General features: G+C 43.0%; 1 long non-coding RNA gene across 2 annotated transcripts in view; it reads left to right on the top strand.

Annotated features, from left to right (window-relative positions):
- LOC116285582 (uncharacterized) overlaps nucleotides 1-11,937 on the top strand; it is an 85,657-nt gene extending 73,720 nt beyond the window's left edge. For both annotated transcript variants that reach the window (XR_012064113.1, XR_012064112.1), the window contains exon 5: nucleotides 11,021-11,937. This is a non-coding gene — a long non-coding RNA (uncharacterized lncRNA). The remainder of the gene's footprint in view (nucleotides 1-11,020) is intronic.
- The last annotated feature ends 6,088 nt before the right edge of the window (nucleotides 11,938-18,025 follow it).

The following is an 18,025-nucleotide window of genomic DNA, read 5'->3' as shown; positions in this document are numbered from 1 at the left end:
ATGTAGAAGGGTCCTGTGTTTCAGGACCAATAATGGTAACTTACACAATGCACAACTAGAGTGCAAAATCAAACCCAGGAAACTGACATTGGTAACTGACTATCATGGTGGTGCGAATTCACCAGTTTTTCACGTACCTGTGTGTGTGTGTGTGTGTGTAGTTCTGTGTAGTTGTGCCGTGCGCTGGTTCACTTAACCACTCCATAATCAAGGGACGGAACTGTCCATAATCATAAGGATCCCCCCTGCTACCCCTTTTGCAGCCACATCCGCCTTTCCCCCCACTGTTCCTCGTCCCTGGCATCCACTCATCTGTTCTTCAGCTCAGTAATTTTGTTATTTCAAGAATATTATATGAATGGAATTGTATGACTTGTAACTTTTTGAGATCTGATTTTCTTCCCCGCTCAGTATAAGTCCCTGCAGAGTCATCCAAGCTGTGGAGTGTACCAGTAGTTCACTCCTTTTTATTGCTGAGCGGTATGTAGTGCCGTAGGGTTGTACCCCAGTTTGTTCAGCTGTTTGCCCACTGAAAAACATCTAAGTCATTTCCAGTGCTTGGCTATTATGAATAGAGCTGCTGTGAACTTGAGTGTACAGGTTTTAGTGTGAACAAATTTTCATTTCTTTGGAATAAATGCCCAACAGGGCAACTGCTGGCTCATGTGGTAAGTGCGTGTAGTTTTAGAAGATGCTGCAAAACTCTTTTGAGGTCCAGAGCTTTTCCACAGATTATCTAAGAGAATTCTGACCCCAAGAAGGTTGAACTGAATTGACAAGACCCAATCTGGCCTGAGGTCCAGTTTTCCGCTGCAAACTGTCAGGTAAGGAGACTTCTCTCCTTCTTTCTTCCACTGCTAATGGGCATTTCACACTGAAGCTTCAGCAGTAGTTCTCTGATGACACTTCCTTGTCATTCGCAGCCCTGGTCCTAGGACTCCCCTAACTCCTATTCACTACAGTCTTTCCAGCACCCATTATCTGCAAGAGAAGTCAGCGGTCACTCTTGCTCTCAAGGATTTTGAGTGTGCTCGTCGCACTGTTCTTATTTATTCCCCTTGCTACACTCCATCTGCTGAGTATTGGTGTCTGCTCTGTTCATTTTGCTTTATAGAAAGGTAACATCTTTCTACTTCTGTACCTCATTCCCTGTGTCCTCAGAGTACAGCTCATTGAAACCCTATTTTAGCTAACATCCCTTTTGCTGGAGGGAAAACCTGAAAGAAAATGGTTCTGCTTAAGCTGGTGGTGAGAGAGGAATTTTTGAGGATAGAGAAGGATGATGATATGAACTGATTAAAGCCAGGATGATGCAGATTTATAATATTTTTAAAGTGAAATCTTCACTAGTGCTTTTCCATGACTGGTGCGTGGCTTGAAGTGAAAAATAAACACACAAAACAGCCACTTACAAATATAAACTTTAAAAAATTCCAGAGATAATGAGGCAGATAGTTTGGGCCTGAAAAGGCAGCCAGTGTTTAATTCCAGTTACTTTCTTTTTTCCCTGATTATTCGTCTGTTTGATCCAGCATTTTTTTTTTTTTCAGCTTTTAAGTCTATACTGTTTCATCTGCCTCTGGGATCCAAGGACCCAGTGATAACCTGTCATCAGAGCCAGACAACTTGTATTCTGGAAAGTACTTTCAGTTTGCAGCATCTGATTTATACCAGATCCTCTTCCTTGAGATGTGATTCCAGCATGACAGCAAGTCCTCACCATCTAGGCTCTTTTTCGCTTGGTCTTGGTTGACACTTGACTAGAGACCAATGATTGTGAGCAAAACAGCAGAAAGGGTTTTGTTATTTTCTTATTCTTTTCCTCTTTTGTTAGCCAATGTTCATCAAGAGCTAGTTAAGTGCCAAGCGTTGGGCTAAGTATTTTGCATGCATTGCCTCACTTAATGCTTACAGATACCTTGGGCACTTCACCCATGGCTGTTGTGTGTCAGGTTTTCCGTCCGTCTACCCCGTGGTGACGGGTGGTGCAGCACACTGGTGCTCAAGGCCGCTGCGTTATTCTCTGGAGGGCTGAGTCCTTCAGCTGCCCTGAGCAGAAGGCTGGGTTTAGATGGTCAGTTAGCTTGTTCCCAAACCTGCTTTTCAGATGCTTTTCTTGTTGGAATTATAATACCTGAGTAAATATTGTATAAAATGGTGACATATAGATGGGAAAGAAAGAGGTGTTGTTTTTATGAAAATGAAGTTGAATGTTTAGAAAGTCTTCATAAGGGAAGTTGCTGTTAAATTTAGGGTGGGGGAAGATCTAGAAGGATTTTGCGCTTAGATTGTTTCACGAGTGTCTGTATGTTCTGTTCCTCTTTAAAGAAAGTAAAACTGGACATTGTAGATACATTCTGGGTGTGGTTTGTGTAAGGAAAAGAAAATAAAAGGCTTTGGCACTACTTCTTAAACTTGATGAATGTTCATTTATATGTTTTAGGTTACTGTAAAATATTTAAGGTGTGTTTATATCATTTTAGGAGTCCCCTTTTAACTGACATTTTGCTTATAAAGATAATTCCAGGACTGAATGATGCAGGATAAGGAGGTGCAACAACATTATGGCATTTTACAGACTAGGAACTGAAGCTTGGGGAGGTGGTTTAACTTGTCTTCTTCTCCCAGACAATTCACGATGTCCCACGGGAGAGTGCAAAACTAAGACCGGGTATATGCGTCTTTTATGTCAGGAAATTGCTTGATCCAATGTCAAGATTTTTTTTTGAACTTTATATTGGTGCCTGAAACCATTTTTGATGATGATTGTAAATAAATCTAAAACATTGTAACATTATGATTAAAATCTTCAAGAATGTTCAGTTAAAAAAAGCAGGTTATGAATACTTCATATAAATGCAATTTTGGCGAGAATTATATATATATATATATATATATATATATATATATATATATGATGTATGTTTTAGATTATCATCATCATCAAATGCATTTATCTCCACATAAAATAGACCAAAATAAATAATACGAAGTATTAATGGTTGTTTTTATATCTGAGTAATAAGAGGAGAGGTTATTTCTTTATTTTGCTTTTCTATATTCATCAGAATTGCCTCTACGCATACATAATATTTTTATGATCGTTTAAAATGTTCTAAAAACCAATCATGGGGTTGATTTTTTTCCTCTTCCCTTTGCCCTGAAAACACGCTGCTTGTCCTATTGTTAAGTCGTCTTCATACTGGAGGCACAGAGTCGGGAATCTTCAACAATATCTTCCCTTTGTCTGGCCTTCTGGACAAATTGCTTTAGAAAAACAGGCTTCCGTTCTGACCTGCTTTTCTCTGGTACCTGACAGTTCGTCTCAGAAGTTTCTCTCCTGGGTCTACCAGTGCCTTACCAGCGCTGCGTTCTGAAGAACTGAATGCAGTTTGGGCTTATTTAACAGAGCGTCTGTCATCCCAGACCTCTACTGTGTGTAAGATTATAAGAAGTCTCCCATCTCGTGACCTGGAATGGCTCAGCTCGAATGAATAATTCACCGTACAGTCTTCTCCACACAACTATTTATGCTGCACCTTTTCCTTTTTTTTTTTTTTAAGCAGGAGTTCTCTAACAAATGGAAAAAACCCTGGGTAAACACGTTTTCAGATCTCGTTTCTTCTGCACCTTTAGTAGGTGCCTAAGCTACAGAAATGCACAAATGGAAGCTGCCTCCCCCTGTGCACCTGGCGTTTCTCTGTGCAATTCATTCAGTTACGTCTCTGTCTTTTCTTTGATGTAACAACTGCTGATCGGGAGATGAACTGTCATGTTACTTGTCTGGAATCTGACTGCATTGAGGTATGTCTGAAGAATACAGTGATCAAGGCGAGGGGGACTTTTCTATGTGAAAAACATATTCTTTTTTTTTTTTTAAATTGGCATTGATGGAAAAATTGCCAGCCGGTACACAGAGCTTTTAGTTAAAAACAAACAAAAAGTCCAAAGTTACAGTTTTCTCCGGGAACATGATAATAATTCATTAAACTCTAACAATTTAATCTGGAGTCAGTGGTGGTGGGGGGTCTCCATGGGAAACAGTGGGAAAAAAAAATCTCTCTGAGGTTTGATGCAATTTTCTTACTTTTAATCTGGTGCTCAGGGTGTTTCCAATCATCCTGGCTTCACAGTTGGGGGTGTTTTCTTGGTGTTCTCCGAGATTGTAGAAGGAATGATCAAACAGCTGTTAGCAGGCTGTGTGAGAATCCATCTCTTCCCTCGTCACAATAGGAGGGTGAGGTACAGATGTTATTTTATAAAGGACTTAAGAGACAAGGTCAGCCTGTCCAGCTGGATGAACACAGGGCTGTAATTGCTCAAGTGAGGGACACATGTTGCCCCCAAAGAGGATTCCCTTTGACTTCTCTGGCTTTCCTGCGTGAGTCCTTGGAGAGGTGAGCATAATGATGTCCGCTGAAATATATGGATGTATGCCTAGGTAAACAGGGAGGGTGGCAGATGGCAGATTTGAGGGTCACAAAATATTTTATGAACTTTTCCTTTGTCTTCTAAATTTAAGACACTTCTGGCATAAGAAGAGCCCTGAGGGTCAAGTCTTTGACTTTTCTTGAACAATTCAATACTCACTGCTAATCCACCTGCCAATAACAACTGGGAGGCAAATGCAAAATACACGGGGAGGATCCAATACCTTATTCAGTATGAAGTTTTCATGATGAAGTTTCATTAATGAAGGTTGGAAGTAATGAAGATTCAATGTGAGCAGAGAACAAGAGGAAGTTCACTCAAATGATCTCTCTGGACAGGATCCGAAAAATTCTGCCAACAATAAACAGATCTATAGAGACCCGATTCTACTCTTGGTCGAGTAGGTGATGAACTACAGTGGGTCTAGTAGGGATAGGGTCCCTGCCCACTGCAGAGCAGGGCCTGGTCTTCCAGTGATTACACCCCTGTTGCTCTTTGGAGAGCAAACCAGTCACACACTAGTGTAACGAGAGCTCTAATGAAAAGAGTCTCAGAGGATGAGAAAGCTTCGTTTTTGTAACGTATTATCACTTTTGCCTATCTTTTCAATGTAAAAGTAAAATATACTCATTAACGCTTCCCTTCAGGATTTCTATCTTTGGTCTAATTCCTAGCTCAAGATTTAAAAGAAAAGAAAACATTGAAGAAATAAAAGAGAAATAAAGTATCTTTGAATTGTAATCCCAGCACCCGAAGATAATTACTATTAACATCTTGGTGTTTTGTCCACGTTGTTTCTTATGCGTGTGTAAACTACCCTCTACATATACACTTTAATTTTTTAATATTGTAATGGAACCATCACATCCATGTTGTTTAATAATCTGCTACTTTCACTTGAATACCATGGTCATATTTTGTGCCCATACATTAAGCCTGTGTATAGTTTTAAGTAGCCACGTAGTAACCAATTGTGTGGATTTATCACTAGTTATTAAGCTGATTCCCTACAGATGGACATTTCGTTTATTTCCACTATTCTGCTATTATAATACACTCTATGCTGAATACTTCTGCAATCCCCCTTTTTCCTCACACATTTGACAAATCATGTTAGGAAATGGAATTTCTGGGGAAAAAATTGATAGCTATAGCCAAACTATCACCTAAAGATACTAAACCAATTTACATTCGTGGCAATACTGTGTGAGAATGCCTGTGTTCCCTCAGACCCTTGCCAACATTAGGTTTTGTGTTTTTAAAAAAATCTACATTAATCTGTTAAATTGAAAACACCATTAGTTCATTGTCCCGATTTGAATTTATTTTATTACTAGCAAAAGAGGGCATCTTTTATGTGCTTGAAAGCCATTTGGATTCTTTCTTTTATGATCTATCTCTTCATAACTTTTGCCCATTTTTTTCCCTGTTGGGCTGTTTATATTTTCCTAATTGAATTTTTAAGTTCATTATATATTAAGTATATTATTTATTTCGTCATATATTCCCTCTGCTGATCTCGCATTTGTCACCTGACTTTTAAAGAACTTTGTTAATAGTGTTTTGTGTCAAACAGAAATTTTAAAAATAATTATGATCAAAACTATCCATCACTTCCCTTCATGATTTCTATCTTTGGTGTAATTCCTAGCCCAAGATTTTATTGATTTCATATATATTTTCTTCTAGTACTTTTATTATTGATCTGTTCCTATTCGAATCTTTAACTGGAATGTTTCACACACTCCCGTACATAACATGGGTTAGAAACTTAACAACGTTTCCTACTTAAATGGTTAGCCAGGTTCTCCATCATTACTGAGTTTTCCATTGTTTCATTGTTTTGAGATGCTTCATTAGAGTATAAATTCTTTTTTTTAATTGAAGTGTATTCAGTTCGCCATGTTGTGTCAATTTCTAGTGTACAGCATAATATTTCAGTCATATAGAAACGTACATATATTCATTTTCATATTCTTTTTCATCATAGGTTACTACAAGATATTAAATATAGTTCCCTGTGCTATTCAGTAGAAACTTGTTGTTTATCTATTTTATGTATATTAGTTAGTGTCTGCAAATCTAAAACTCCCAATTAAAAAAATAAATTCTGATGCAGACTGAGTCTATTTCTGAATTTACCCTTCTCTTAAACCATCTATTCTTATACCAACATCATACCCTTTCAAAACTTGTAACAGAATACACTGAATAATTGGAGAGCATATCTTTTTATCTGTTCAGCCATTATACTACACTGCCTTCCCTTAGCAGTACAGTGCCTGTGCTTAAATCCAACCCTCTTGCTTGCAAAGTAGGTAATCACAGGCCAATTATCCAACTCTCTCTTAAACAACTCATGCACTGACTTTTTCCTGTGTAAGATGAAGAAAATAATGCTTACATCACAGTGCTGCTGTGCAAAGCTCTCCGTGCGGGGCCTGGAATGTGGTGTGCTCACCAATAATAAAAAGACATTGAGGACATGGTCTCGCTCATGATTTTGCTGATGACTTAATTGGAGAGATTAAATATACACATGAAAAAGGAGTTGACTTGATGATACACCACAAAGCAAAGACACACATTCCAACCCTTCCTTCCAGCAGGAGGCAGACTCAAGGCCGCTGTGGCAGGGACAGAGGTGTGAGGAGAGCAGCGCTGCTGGAGTCAGACATTTCAGGGTGGGAGGTGCTTGGTTTGGGCAATAATGTGTAGGCACTGGTTCTCAGTTTTGTGGACCAACTGATCTGGAGTCAGTTCAGATCTGGAAGACCAAGGAACACCCACCAAATACAGGCTTTGATTGTTATCTGACCTGAGAAGTGCAGAAAGAAACAGGGCTATCTCTCAGGTCAAGTGACCTGTTCAGAAAGTATAGAGATCTGTCTTCCGTTGGCCATTTTTATAAGCACAGGACAGTCCCTTCCCTCATCTTTTTACGTCTACCAATCATGTGATGCCCAAGTTTCCCGAATCAGATGGGTGGCGTCCACTGCAAGTACCCAAAGGCAGTTGTAACTTAAAGGCTTGACTTTAATACCTTTAATGATGCTAAAACAGCTTCATGTGACTTATGTTAACTTCTCAGACTCCTCTTCTAGTCCTTAACCAGCTATATCTTACGCCAGCCTCTCACCCCAGGTTAATTATCCCTGCACCCTAGAGTAGAGCTCTTTTAGTAACAGAAATAAGTGTTTCTTAGGACAGCGTTTATTTCCTGTTCACTGCTGGATAAACACTGACAAATCCCCATTCACATTCCTCAGTCTTCCTTTTCCTTGATCACACATCTCTCTTCAATTGACACTTCTCTTCTTTACAGATGAGCTGAATACAGCTGGTTAGGTGGTAACTTTAATTCCTCACATTCTAGCCCTTAGCTGTTGGGCTCGGTGGGTTCCCAAGTCCATGAAGCCACACGTTTACACACCGAATCTTAGGACCACTAACGATGCTGCTCCGACTGTGCTGACTTAGGTCACCTCTTAGGTTTCAGTAGGTGGTTGTTTCCTGACTGTCTCCAGATTCAGAGGGTGTGGATTCTTGAGGGCAGCCTCCGTGTGAGCAGTGACCACTCTTACGCTGCTAGAAGGAAAGTGGGGCTCTCCTCCTAGCTCCCATTCCCTTGGGTGTCAGAAGACGAGGGAGTTTCAGTCTTCACATCTAGTGCTGTCTCTCCATGCCATGACAGCAGGCTTCATTGTTCTAAAGTGCCGTTGAAAGAGAAGGCACTTCTAAGCCATCACCTGTCTATTTTTCACCCCCCCCCCACTATTCATTATAACGCCTTTGTGTTCTGGCAGCGCTGTCAGAGGCAGACAGAATTTATTAGGTATCTGCTGGATGCATGACATTGTGGTAGGTGCTGCCAAGGGCACTTACTCAGAATGAAGCATTACAATGGAAGAGGGTGACAATGTCTCTCTACAGTCCCCTACTCGACCTTTCCCTGTGGTTTAGGCCATCAGGTTGGTCAAATGACTCGTTGTGTTCCCTGCGCTCTGTTAGGACTTCCTAGAAATAAAGGTGAGTTTGTCGTGTGTTTTGGATGCGCTCGCTGCAGTATGGCCTTTGGGTACATTTGCTAATGTAATGAGAAAAGATAGGTATTTCTACTTTAATGCACAGTCAAAAGCAAGACATACTGTGCTTTGGAAAACAGCAAAATTTTCTAAGAAACGAGAAAGAAACTGTGTGTGTGTGTGTATGTCTCAATCTCAAGGGGCATAAGAACGTCTTTCATTTTAATATGTATGCTGCAGACCTGGGTTAACATAATATGAGACTTGCAAATATTTCTATGCCTATTTACTCAAATAAAGTCGCTTGTCCTGTTACGTATCATGTCCTGGTGATGCCTTAATGTTCTCGTCTGGGAGTAGTTTCTGACTTCTTGGCTTCTGGACTGATACTCTTAGTCTTTGGATTCATCAACCGTCTTAAGTCTTACGGTGTAGCTGCAGCGTCAGTAATCACCCTGCTGGGCTAGTGGGCCTGAGGTCTCCGTCGCTTTTGGTGCACACGGTATGCCCTTTAATCCTCCACGCTCCTGGCCTCTGGGGTGTCTGTCATTCCATTGTGGAGTCCTGCTAGATATAAGTGACAAATCAACAAGACCTTTTTGAAATTTCGGATGCCTCTTTTATTATGAGATGGATGAAGGCTCGGGTTGCAACCTATTTCTTGCCCTCTGCCCAGAGTTTCTTTGCAGAACTAGAACTATCCAGGTGTTGTGTACATGCCAGCAGAGGGTTGCACAGTCTTTTCTTGTACTGGGAGAGAGACTTAATGTTGTATTGAACACAGAAGCAAGCTAAGTCACTGAACAAGGCATTTCAGTGCAATGGAATCCACTTTGTGTACAGGACAGTCATTATTATTATTAAAAATACTGCTGAGAAATTCAGTGCATGCAGTGCCATCACTTTACACAGCGTCCTGCTATTACTGGGCTTTAATCTGCATGAGGTACACTTTCCACGCATGTCGTTTTATTCAACACAGGCAAAAATGGACGCAATTGCTTTATTTGGGGAGACATCATGGGAAATTGGAGAACCAGACAGCCCCGAGGTTGGAGTTCACCTCAACGACTCTAATCAGCTCAGGAGTGAACGTGAGCAACTTACTCTCGTCTCTGAATTGAGGGTTGTATCCTGTGCGTTCCAGTCAGAAGGCAGCAACCATACCAGTGATATTAACAGAGAGAATTTCATGTTAAGAGTTGTTAACCTGGGATTGGAGAAATGAAAAGGTTATAAATGAACCTCTAGGGTGTCATGGAGGTGATGATGCAGGAAGCTGCTACCACCCCTTGGCTGGGGAGACAAAAGGGAGAAGTGGAAATTATTAAAACTTCTTCTGCCAGCAGATGGCCAGTTACACTTTGATACTTCACTCTGATTTTTCCATTTTGGCCCCATTCTCACCATAGTAGCATTTCTATGTACAGATGACTGGTGTTGGTTCCTGGAATCTGTTGGTTATTAGCCGTGAACTCTGGGGCAAGTTAACGAAGTTCTGTTAGCCTCAGTTTGCGTTATAGGAGATAACACGTGGACTGTGCTTATTAACTCAAAGCCTGTCGAATAGGTGTCTAAACATATTAGATGTCATTATTGTCTTCATCATCATCACCATCATTCTTTTAATGAGTGTGGAGGAACAGCTGCAAAATGATATCAGCTTAAAAAACTTTTAGGGAGCCAGTTTCCTCCAAAATCACAAATGATTACCTCTGTTCTCTGAAACCTGATCACTATTGCAAAAAGTCAACACGATTCATTTTCCACTTTCACCGTCTCCTTCATTGTTGGTTCTTCAAAAGGTTCCTGTCTTTTCTAATCTTTTATCTGCTATTCAGAAAGACGCCAATCTTTCCGATTCTTTTTTTTTTTTTTTTTTTTTGCATTAGGGGATATTGAGGCCTGAGGTCTCTGAGACTTTCCATGAGTCACGCATGTGTTTGTAAAAAGGCCTGGAAGGGATTTGAAAATCCATCCCGCCGCTATCAGAGACTCTTGAATGCTGAAGCATTCTTGGCTCCTGGTAGCTCAGGGATGTGGAGATTGTCACTAGAAATTCAGAGTGAGCGTTGTGCATGGTAATGCGGTACATCATGGCTAGGTCCTGAGGCGAGCGAGGACATCCTGGATCTGATGCATTATGCATGAGAGGGTGTAAGAAATAAAGGATCAATCATCTTCTCCCTCGGATAACATTGATCATTTGCTACACGTTATTTGGCTGGGTTCTGTGCAGATTTATTTTCTCCAATGAGAATGAGAAGCAGATTGCCTGTTTCCTTAATGAGCAGTGACATCAATCCAGCCAAATCTAGCCAATGCATTGGATGACACTCTCTCTTACTCACTCTCTCCCTCCCTCCCTTCCTGCCTCCCTGTCCCTCCACCCCCACCCCAGTCATAGTTAGAAGAAATAGGAACAGCTTCTGAAGAGGGTGCCAGCCCCTGGGAGGGTGGAGACAGAGGGGGAAAATTGAATCTAATTCAGGGTGATGAGAAATCTCTTTACATTTTTTTTCTTTTTTAATTTAAAGCAGTGTTTCCGTTCTCCTTTTTTCCAGATGGCATATTCTGAGGGGCTGCTCTGCAGAAAAGGCCAAGTGAAAAGTCATCCAATGACGAGGAAGGAGGAAGACGGCACGTCGCGGGCACGAGGAGGCTGTGCTGCTCTGACGCTGAGCAGGCTGGGATGGCACAATCACCGGGAAAAGTAGCAAACGCCAGTCAGAGAATGTCATGGCAGTGCTCCGTCAACGCTAATGGCTTTTAATAACACTGGAACCAACATGTGGCATTCCACGAGGCGATGGAGTTGAAGTTTGTCTTCGGTTGATACAGAATTCTCTCCCATATGGCAGCTAATGGGCAGTGAGAGGATGTTGGAGGTCATGTGTGATCAGGATTTGAGAGGAGAGTAAGATGTCTTGCTGGGGTACGTCCCGGCCTGTGATCAGAGAAGTGTCCACTGAGCGGGGCAGGCACGGCGGAGCAGTGATTTGCTGAAAATGGGCTATGGGGGATTGGTGGAGCAGACCACCAATGGCGTGGCCGGGCTGGCACGAGATCCTGGCAGCATAGGCCCCACTGTAGGCTCCCTGTGCAGGGGAGCCCTGTGCCTAAAGGAATGCAGAGATTGCAAGGCCCCGGCAAGAGGATCCCAGGAGGAGGGGTGTATGCTGACCGGTGGATGGAGCACCGGGGTGGGGCGGCATCCAGGGAGGTCCTGCCAACAAATGGCCATGCTCAGGCCCCGGAAGGAAAAGTGGGGAGAAATAGACAGGACACCATCCAAGGCAAGGGCCAGAGGGGTGGTAGGAGGCTCTGCGAGACAAAGTTGCCCTGCAGGGTGCCCATCCCAGTGTGTCGAAGTCACAGAGAAAGAAACATTTTTGAAACTGTTGAAAGCGAAGTCATCATGAACAATGAGAACACGCAGATTCAGGGATGTCAATTGTGAAATAAAAGTCCTGGTTCTGTTTTCTCGTGTGGAAAGGAAAATACGGGAGGGTTTTCACCACGGTAAAAATTAAGAACAGAGAAGACCTCGGGAGGGGCATTTCATGGGGCGTCTCTGCTCCATCGGGCTTGCTGCCCACCCTGAGGACGCCTGAAGCAGGTTATCAGAGCCGAGGCTCAGGAATAGGGCTTGGGGAGACCCAGCTACAAAAGCAGACACTCAGTGCAGAGCGGAAGGTGAGGATGCCAGTGCGTCGGGGGGCCAGCTATAATAACTGTGCCGCGTGCTGTGCTGAGACTGGGATGTTCCCATAAAATTAGGTGTTATTAGCATCTTCTTTTCTGTTCTACTTCTTTCTTCCTTCCCTCCTTCCCTCCCTCCTTCCCTCCCTCACTTTCTTTCCCTCATTTTCTTTTTCTTTCTTTCTTTCTTTCTTTCTTTCTTTCTTTCTTTCTTTCTTTCTTTCTTTCTTTCTTTCTTTCTTTCTTTCTTTCTTTCTTTCTCTCTTTCTCTCTTTCTCTCTTTCTCTCTTTTCTTCCTCCCTTCCTTCCTCCCTTCCTTCCTTCCTTTCTTCCTTCCATCCTTTCTTTCAACAAATGAAGTACTCGTAACAGAGAAATAAGCTAACTTTCCCAAGTTAGTGGCAAGTAGAGCTCTGATCTAGAATCTGCTGATTTGTGTCCACAAGCTGGTCTCGACCACTGCACCACATGACATCCCAGGGACCTGATCCTGGTGCCCCATCTGAGCCAGCCCTGCTTAGAGGCTGCCCTGAGCCAAACCATCATCTTGCTCCTTCGAGACAGTCCTTTACCAGTTCCTCTAAAGATCAGCTTATGTTTGGGCAGTTCATGGTGTTGATGATGTTGGCTTGTGACAGCTTCTAAACTTCCTTCAATTTTGGAACCAAATGTACATGACTATATTGCAGATCTTATTTAAAATCATCTCTTTGTATTTAGTGCATTGCTGTCCCCTGTCAAGAGCTCTTTAAATCCTTACGGTAACAGCAGTGTTTTGCTTTCCTTTGTCCCTCTCTTTTTTAATCCAACACAACACGGAAGGAGAGCCACAACTCTCGAAACCCTCCTGTTTCCAGAAGCTTTGACACATTCAGCCAAGATCTATTTCTTGGTGTCTGTCTGTGCTGTGTTTATTTTCTGCCTTGCCGGCTTGGGGCATGTAACTATACCCAAAGGTGCCTTTAGATGGCAAACTCTTCAGGGCAGGGGCTCTGCTCTTTGCTTTGGCAGGTACTGCCTATTATGGAGCTCAGTGCACACCTGGGGCTTCAGATAAATCATAACAATCCAGGAGTATTTCTCACTTCAAGAGCCGCACGGGCCTCTCAGGCAGCCTGTTAGCTTTCTCTAAAAAATATCCGAGTGACTGATTTCACCTTGACATTGGAGGTGCCCATCTCTCCACACCTGTTCCACCTGCTGCCCCCCCGGTACCTGCGTGTTTATCGTTTGCTGTTTCTGCTCTGCCCTTCGGAGTCATTCCCGAGCAGCAGCGTTGGGCTCGCAGGTGATGCTCACCTTTACAGATGTTTTGATTCTGACCACGGCCAGGCAGCCTCTTCCTCCTCCCTCCCCACCGCACCCACCCCCGGTGCCTGCCCCCACCCCCAGGTTCCATTTACCCGGAAGCTTGAATCCCGGATGATTTCCAGGGGACAGAAGCCAGAACAGGAGGAGGTGAAAAGGTGGGAGGGGACAGTTATTTGATTTTTGGCAGTAAAAACAACTAACCGAAGCCTGATTTTCACAGATTTTAGCCAAAGGGGCTTTGATTTTGCTTTTCTTCTGTTTTTCTCATGAGGGGGTGGGGTGGGGAGGAATGGCAGCTTTCTTTTGTTAGCTTTGAAAAGAATATTTTAAATATAGTTAACGTACATATTATCATCCTCAAAATATAGAGGGAAAGAAACCCTGATTGGCTCCGGTGGATTTGGAAGCGAAATTGCCTGCTTTGGCTGCAGCCCGGTTGGATTACCGTAATTCTCTCAAGTGGCACTTTTGCCAACAAGTAAAGTGGATCTTAACGGAGGGGCCAGGTCTCAGTTGACAGGGAAATGTCTTACATCCACGAACCATCTATATTTGTTCTCAGATTTTGAATCAGAAATCAACTTGAGTCGCTGTTGTACAAGGAGGGGTTAATCTTTAACAGACTGACAATTCAAACCCTTGAATTACCTGGCATGGTCTCATGCCTTCTGGGTCTTCTTGGCAAAACAAACTCTGTCATTAGACAGTGCTTCTGTTCTCTATCAAATCCTCCTTTTAATTCTTCTTCTTTTTTTTTAAATCATGCACTCATCTCATTCACTCACTTCCAAAGTAGTCAGGCCCAAAATTGTGTGTCTGGGAAATTACTAGATCAGCCTGCACTGTGTCGTATATACATATAATTGGTATTAACTCCATGGTCCTGCATTTTTGTTCCAAAAAGTAACTTTCTTTCTAAACTGACTTTCATTCCTGCCCTGAGTCTTCAGCTTGTTTTCAAGTAAAACCTCTCCAATACACAGATTTCTTGGTTAAGACCTAAGAAATGGACATAGTCCAGTTCATAGTTTGACTAGTTCAATATTTAACTGTTTCAAGAGTGTTTTCTCTGAGCAAAGTTTCTTCCTCTCCCTTTCTCCTGACCTAACTTCTCAGTGACACTCGGGGGAGGGGAAGTTACTCTCGTGATGTGGATTGCAGAGAAGTCACCATGCATTTTCTGTCCTGCAAATATTCCTTTAGTCTGTTATCCTACTCTGGCTGACCCCTGGAGGATTCACGCAGAAGCAACTGTCCATCCCTCTTCTCGCCCCACAGGTGGCTGCATTCTCCCCCTACTTCCCACTGAAGGGTCTGTCCCAGATGGGCTCCTAGGATTGCTCACTGCTGATGCCAATGAGGTGGGAGCACCTCTCGTGTCTGTGCCCAAGTGCCAAAACACTCGTGTTTCCTTCTAGTCTCCTGGCGTTGCATAGGTTTGCAAACTGCTGCTCTCTACCTATATCTGAAAAATGTACTAGCAGTCTTTTTTCACCCCCAGACATTCCAAACATCACAGGAGAATGCCCTGGTACCACATCAATCCCTTAGTTTGGCTAGAGGTGGAAAAGACTAAAAGAATCCCCACTGCTCCTTCTTTACATCTTTTAATCTCAGTTGGATTCTGCTCTCTCTCTGAGACATGCTCGAACCCTGTTGAAATGGCAGAGGGGAGTGGGCGGTGGGGTGGGGGGGCGAAGGTAGGTGGGGAGGCAGGGTGAAAACCAGCTCACCTGCTTTGCAAATAAGTACCAGTCTCCTCTTTCTTGCACCTGAGGCCTTTTATCTCAAAGGCAGGACTTGAGCATTTCTTTTTATTGCTTCCCAGCTATAATCTATCAACTATATTTGTTTTCAGATTTAGAATAAAAAATGAACTTTTCATCTCCTCCTTTGGGTTGATGTTGGGTTGATGGTGGGAACAATTCCTTCGCCACGGCAAGTGGTGACTCAGTGTCTCCTGGTCTGCATGTTAGTGTTGCAGGGGGCGTGAGTACCACGTGCTGCTTGAGGTCTCAGATTACTAGTGTGGCACAAATCCTTCATATTTCTTCCTGCTACGTGTGTGTATTTTGGCAACTAACGTAACCAAACTATTCCTCCAAATAGAATTCTCTGGTAAAATGTTTAAAAAATATTAAAATGCCAGACGTACATTAAGAATATTAACTATGAGGTCATCTTAAGAACCATATATAAGAATTAACATAGTATTTTTGATCCTAGAAGAGAATACTCATGGGTCTATCAAAACAGAAACATAATGATTAAGTGTATGCCTGACAAAACGTGTGTTTCATCGCCTGTGGCACTCCAAAATGCTGAAAGTTCGGTAAGAAGCACCATTCAAGGGCACACAATTGTCTCAGCCGTTTCCTTTTTGAAGTCACAGAGTCGAGGTTGCACGCAGTATCAAGAACCCATCTCCAAACGTGGTGGTTTCTGTTTGTGCTCTTAGTTAAAATAAATGATTAAAGTTGCGTATGTTTTATTGATGGGTTGATTTTTATGATTCTTTGCCCTAATGGAGTTTTGGTCAAGTAACCAAAGACAGGTCCTGGTTGTCCTGGACTTTATCTGGGGCCACAGCATGTGAGAAAAGATGCGCATTTAACCTTTATAGTCAAACAGTGTAGGAGAGACGTGGTACCCAACTGGCTGGGGTTGTAGCAGATTCCTCTCTTCCTCATCATGTTCATTTTATTTTATTTTTTATTTCTTAAACGTACAAGATTTTTTTTTTATAATGGAGGCGCTGGGGATTGAACCCAGGACCTTGTGCGTGCTCAGCATGCACTCTGCCACTGAGTTGTATAGCCCTCCCTCGGGTTCACTTTAGAGCGATGCTCACTGGGAAGAATAGTTTAAACAAAGGTCCATAATTTAAATTTTTTCTCCCGTGCTCATGTTTACTTTTATTCCCTCTCTTTTGCTGAGATCGCAGAGTTAACTTCACATTAATTAAGTGCACATTTACACTTTTTTGTTATCTCCTTTTCACCAGTGAAGAAATGAAGCTTAGAGCAGTTGAGAACCTTATCCGCTTTGTGAAGCTTTCACAGCCAAGGAGAGCACTTTGAAAGCAAGCCCTGAGGCCTGTTTCGGCTTGCACCTGGGGACAGGAGAGCCGTCTCCCTCCGCGTCACCTATCCGTCATCACCCAACTGTTTGCTCAGGGCCCAAACCTCGTAGTCATTCTTGATTTCATCCCCCCACCCCCAGCCCTGCTCTTTCTCACCCTCCATGCAATAAGTGTTTGAAATCTATCCATTTCCTTAATTTAAGGCACCACTATCTCTCACATGGATAGTACAAATATGACAGCAAGTAGATGTGTGTGTGTGTGTGTGTGTGTAAAACACTTGCTATATACCAAGCACTTTACTTATATTAACTCATATTTAATTCTCACAATTTCTCCATGAGGTAAGTGCCACTGTTTTCCTCATTAAAAAAATAGACAACGAAGACACACACAGATCAGAGGCAAAGTTGACACACAGCATCCTACTTGCTCTTCCGGCCTTTGTTTTATTTTCTCCAGTTTACTTCCCACAACACAGCTAGAGTGAAAGCTCTAAAATGAAAATCTTACTGTGCTGCTCAAGGAATCAAAATCCTTTCCTCTCTTTCTGGCCTCTTGCTGCCATTTGGGGCCCATATTCTGTACCCCTTTTCCACGAGGCCTTACCTATTTGAGAATAGTAACTGATGGCAAATTAATGATGGGAGTCAAGTACCCTGACTTGTTTGGGGGAGAGAACCTTCCTGGTGCCTTTGGCAGACTGTGTGTTCCAAAGATGGCTATAAAAATTCTCTCTCCAACCACATGGCCTTCCTACAACGTGACCCTCTGAGTGTTAGGGCTTATGTTCTCTTCTCTTGAATCTGGGCGGGTTCACAGCTTTGGGAACTGTGACATTATGGGACTTCCAATGCTAGGTCATAAAAGGCGATGCAGTTCCTGCGTGGATCACTGGAATAATCCTTCTGGACCTCTGAGCCCCTGTGTAAGCAGCCAAAGTGACTCGCGGCCACTGTGCTATGAGGAGGCCTGAAGGAGCTCAGGTGGAGGGATCCCTCGGAGAAGCCCTGATACTCCTGAGGACAGAGGTGCCTGGCTAGCCACCCGCTGTCCCAGCACCAGCCATCATTTGACTGTAACTGCATGAGAGACCCGGAGCCAGAGTCAGCCAGCAAAGCCCTCCCAAATAATGACCCCTCAAAGAGAGTAAAATGACGATTGCTGCTTTAGCTACTAAGGTTCGGGACGATTTGCTGTGCAGCAGAACATCATGGGAACCGTGCCCTTCAGTTTATACCATTCAAGAGTGTCGCTGTACGCGTGAGGAAGTCACTCTGAGTGTTTTGACCCCCGTTCCCTACCCTCCCTGACCACCATGTTGAGGACGGGGTGCTCAGTGCTGAGCTGCGACCTCCAAGAAGGGAGTGGCTGAGCCAATTCCATGCCCTTGGATTGTGCTTCTTACTGGACTTTCAGCATCTTGGAGCATCACAGGTGACAACACACATCTTGGCCTTTGATGACCCTGGCA

The sequence above is a fragment of the Vicugna pacos genome, chromosome 25 (assembly GCF_048564905.1).
Source record: "Vicugna pacos chromosome 25, VicPac4, whole genome shotgun sequence".
NCBI lineage: Eukaryota > Metazoa > Chordata > Mammalia > Artiodactyla > Camelidae > Vicugna > Vicugna pacos.
Note: the sequence above shows the minus strand (reverse complement) of the source record. Positions and strands in the feature narration are given on the sequence as shown.